This window comes from Egretta garzetta, unplaced genomic scaffold (genome assembly GCF_000687185.1).
Source record: "Egretta garzetta isolate BGI_Z169 unplaced genomic scaffold, ASM68718v1 scaffold54, whole genome shotgun sequence".
In the NCBI taxonomy this organism is placed as follows: domain Eukaryota; kingdom Metazoa; phylum Chordata; class Aves; order Pelecaniformes; family Ardeidae; genus Egretta; species Egretta garzetta.
In genome coordinates this window covers 385,534-390,447 of record NW_009259313.1, presented here as the reverse complement: position 1 = coordinate 390,447, position 4,914 = coordinate 385,534, and positions in this window count along the sequence as shown.

The following is a 4,914-nucleotide window of genomic DNA, read 5'->3' as shown; positions in this document are numbered from 1 at the left end:
TCCCTCCCCCGCTTCCCCGCGCTGTGCTGTGGAGCTTGTCGGTATGGGTGTTGTTCTTAAGCAGAAGGGTGTTCAGCAGCAATCCTTGGCTGCTCGATGAGGCGATGCTGAGCCTGAGCCTCCAGCTCAGAAAATTTCTGAGCAAATTTCCTTGCTGTGGCTGCCAGGAGCTGGGATGACATGATAGGGAGGAATGGCTTCCTCCTGCCTCCTCCTCCTCACCTGAGCACCCGCTACTGACCATGCTTGGTGCAGGCAAGTGAGCATGACGGTTTTGATTCTCGGAAGTGAAGCATGAAACATTTATTTCATGCTGGGGGTTGTTTCTGGTGAGGAGGAGGAAGAGTGTTTTCAATTCACTGAAATGGACTGGCAGTAGGAAGAAAACTCATGCAGAGAAATTAGGGCTCTGATAAAATTCCCCCAAGTTCCTGAGCCTTTATATCTTGAGAAACTGGGAGAAGCTTCATGCATTAGATCTGTATTTTATTCTTAGCTAGATGATGTGTGAGGGCTTGTATTTGAAGACCAATTTTTGCAGACTTGGATGAAATTTTGCCTGTGTCTTTGGGGAATGTATTTGCTGGAACATAACACGCCATTTGAAGCCTACTACTTTTAGTAGCAGCAACAGAGGGCAGCAGGCTAATGGGTGGGGGTCTGTCTGATACTATAACAAGGTATTTCTGCTGGGAGTGGTTGCGTACAATTGTATTAAATTTTAACTGCCCCACCTTGGCATTTTCTGAGTGAGTGCACCACTACACAGTCTCAGGAAATACGCTTGGTTATACCAATCTTCAAAATAAGCACAAGCTATATAAAGACTAGCTTATCTTCCGTTACCATTGTCCACTCTTCCCCCTTCTCTCCTAAGGTTGATAATGTTCCTCAGCGACCTTAATTCAATTATAAGTATCCCGGGATAAGAATTTAATCTTTGAAGATGCCCCACAGACTGCGGATCTGCTTCTGGTGAGAGCAAAACTCAGTGACAGCGGAGAAAATGGATACTCAGCCTGTTCCAACTAACTACCCTAAGCAGCAGATGGTGACACTGAGAGGCACAGAGCTGCGCTCTACGACAACTATAAAACCAATGTGTATGTAGGAATTTCCCCTACTAGTTTTATATGGTAGATCACATCCAAGTAGCTTATCACTATAAGGAATATATTATCATCCCGAATGCGTTCTGTTTCTTCGTTAAAAGGAAAACCATGCTTTCATGCGTTAGTGTCAGGCATCTGTGTCAGGTGCTCAGTTTTACCAACTGAAACAAGTAAAAACAGCCTAGCAAGAGGGAGAAAATGGACTTGTTTGGCTTTGGACATCTCTTCCATGCTGTTGCTTTCTTTACATCAGTTTTAAAAAATGGTTTTAAACCACAGTTTGGTTTCCGAACAGTCAAGAGTAAAAAGCCACAAACCCAAAAACCCAGCAATACTTTTTTTTTCTGTCAGAATTTTATATAGAAGTTATGCATATAGATATAAAAGCTTTGCAAAATGCCAGAACATGAAAATATTTTCTAACTTCTTTTTGCTTTGTATCCAAAGGAAGTTTATAGGAGATGTCCTAGTGGCTTCTGGTGATATATTTCAGTGGCATTTGGAAGGTGAAGGAGTCCAGATACCAATAACTAATCAGAAGGTTCATTAAAACGTCTATCTGCACACCAGTAAGTAAACTGCTCAAGGGTGGAACAGTAAAAAGAAAGTGAACAGCCTGTGTGTGGTGGTGTTAAAAGAGCTTAGAAGAGAAAAATTCCACTTGTTGGAGAAAAATACTTGACTGACTAGTGCGCATTAGCATTTTGTAGCACTCTGTCATCTTACTGAGCATCGCTTTATAATTTATAAATTCATTCTGCACCAGTTGTAGTGTCATCTTTCAGTCACATGCCTGAGTTAAGTTTTTAAAGGGACTGAGCACCCATAGTGGGGTTCAGTTAAACTATTCCTAAAATCGGTACTGAAATTTGGGCCCAATGGTGCAGAGCAAATTGAGAGTTTTCACATCTTTGCAAGAGGAAGTGCTACAGTTAATCTTGGGAACTGAAAAAGTCAGTCAAGGTCTTTACCTGCTTTGCAGAGGCTTTTGTAATACTCCTGCAACTAGTGCTCCAGACTCTCACTGGGCAAGGGAGGTGCCAGTCAGTCTGCTCTGCTGCAAGTTCAGCTCCCAAACTCCTCTTTGGAATTCCAAAGCTCATCTTTGAACTTGCAATTAGCTGCTGCTTGGAGAGAGATTTTAGCTAATTGGATGCTGAGGGCAATGTTGGGATAATAAAGTGTCTCTGAATTCTCATTAGGCCTCAAATAAGAAAGCCGCGGGAGCAAACAACATCAAGAAAGAAAATAAAAGAATGAGAAAAGTTAGCAGTAGCTGAGTATGAACAGGTAAACAAAAATCAGAACTGAAGTAAATTCAGGTTGGACTATTAGGTTAAAAAGCTGTACAGTAACAGAGAAAAAGAGAAGACCTTAATTATAATTTTTTTTTTAACCCTCATGTCTGAGTCAAGACTAGATCCAGGGGCATGAGGCAGCCATGCAGCACTCCCTGTAATGTTAAATGGCTCAGCTACTAGTAAGAACAAAAACAGTTTCTGTGTTTTTATAACAAAATTAGTGTTCTCATGAGAAGATCTGGAAGATATTCCTTTGTTTTCTGAACTTTGCATTAATTTTTCCCCTGGAAAACAAGGCAAAATAGGTATGTTGTGTCTTCAGGTCCAGGCAAAGCAGCCCATTCATTGAAAAATTTTGAACTGAGCCAAGTAATCAAGCCTTCCTTGGTCATGACATCATGGAATTTTGAGGATGGTTCAGTTGATAGCAGAGCCCTGGCTGGGAGCACAGAAAATGCATCCAAACAGACAATTGCTTTCAGAGATTTTACGTCTATAATTACAAGGTTGATACTTCTGAATTTAAGGCTTGCCTAGGCTGGCTTCTGTGTCAGCTCAGTATTTACTTTTAGCTGGGAAGTGGGATGGGCATGCAGCCTACACTCAGTCCTGGGAGGGGTATTAAGTAAGCTGTTACAAAATAAACTCATCAGAGAAGAGGGAGGAAAGGGGGAGCAGTCTCCCTTTGCCAGATAGCTCTTCCTCACTGTGGGTGTAGCAATCTAGACCATTAAAAAAACCTGGATAAAAGACAATGAATAAAATCTGGTCTGCATTGGCCTGTGGGGGTGGATTAAATTAAACCTGATGTTGGAGTGGCTTTTTTTCCATTTTGGATGCTCTGATTTTTTGATAAATGTCAGGTGTATGATTATTTATAGTGCGCAAGGTACTTTGTAAGCAATATACCCACAAGCCTGTACTGCACATGGCGCACATCTTAAATCTGTCAGATACGTAGCAGTAAATGTCACAGGCAGCAATATTCAGGAAGAGGGGAAATAGCCAAAAGGAAGCACAAAAAGGAGGAATGTCTATTTAGATTATTGCTGTGCTCCTATTTAAATGTACTTACGCAGAACAGGCACCAGTGATTTTGGATCAGTTAGGGTGAATTGGTGCTGTCCTAGGGTTTCTTTTTCTTTTTTAATACTCTTTATGTTTTCCCATATGAGTGTAGATAATGCTGTCTGGAGAAAAAAAAAGGGGTCTGTGACATCTGAAAACTGCCCATCTTTCAACTGAATTGGAAAAGTTCACGTTTTTGAACATGAAGAGGTTAGGAGAGATGAGCAAGAATACAGCATGTGAAAAAGGAGAATGCTAGAACACAATGTGGCTGAAATGGAAAAGCTCTGAGAGGGATTAGCTTGAGAGAGGGAGGATGGTCTTTGTCCTGGTATCTGAGAACTTCTCTGGTATCTTGTTAAGCTAGGGGAAGTGGTTTTTTTTGCTTGGGGTTTTTTTGGTGGGTTTTTTTTTTTCATTTGGAAGTAAATAAGATACCAGAACCACAAAATCTGAAAGTTTCACTTGTGTGCAGCTTGCATATCCCCTATTTGCTGTCTTGAGAGTTTGCTGCTTTCACAGCATTTTTTTTGAAGGGAAGCTTACTTGAGCAGAGAGGACATAAAACTTGTTATCAAGGCCTTTACAGGAAAGTTTATTCTTTGGATGACCTGTGGGAGAAAGAGCAGACTGGCCAAATACAGACAGTGTACAGTGACAGTAGCTAGCTTGGTCGTGAAAACACAGCCTTGCGACTGTGACATACAGGCAAAGATTACTTCCAGGGCTGTGAGAAATCAGAATCCTCGGAGACAACAGTTAAATAAGGAGATATATATATGTATAGGTTTAGGAAAATGGCACTCTTCTGCTCCTTTCAAGGAAACTATGATTAGAGGGTACTGTGGCCTCCAAGCTCTTGCTCTTATCTCTGGTGTTTCACGCTCCCTCAGCCAGATCACTCTGTTTTCTCAGACAGGAATGTTGCTGATATTTTCCGTCCTCAGCACCCCACTGATAATGCTCAGAGCATGCTTTATTGTGTCTCTGATGAGCTGCGTGTTGAAAGTAAAGTTTGCTACCCGTGATGAATTATTTACAGGGATATGCTATTTTTCACTGGCAAAAGAGAGTACCGGGGGAGGGTTTGGGAAAGTGCTGTATCCAGAGCATCTGCTATAAAATCACCAGTAGCAGCTAAAGTTGCCCAACAGTGTGGTGACGTTTACTGCATGCTGCTGTTACTGTATTACACTCCGGAGGGGATGAGGTTGGATGTCCTCTTGGGTTGTTTTCTCTCTACTCACTGCAACATGCTCTTGTAGCAGTGATACCTGCTACGAGCAAAGAATGCTGTATGTGTAAAAAGCACATTTGTACCCATGAAAGTACCGTCTGTGCTGTACCTGCTGGTGCTGTGGCCTGGTTTCGGCTGGGATAGAGTTAATTTTCTTCCTAGTAGCTAGCATAGTGCTGTGTTTTGGATTTAGTAC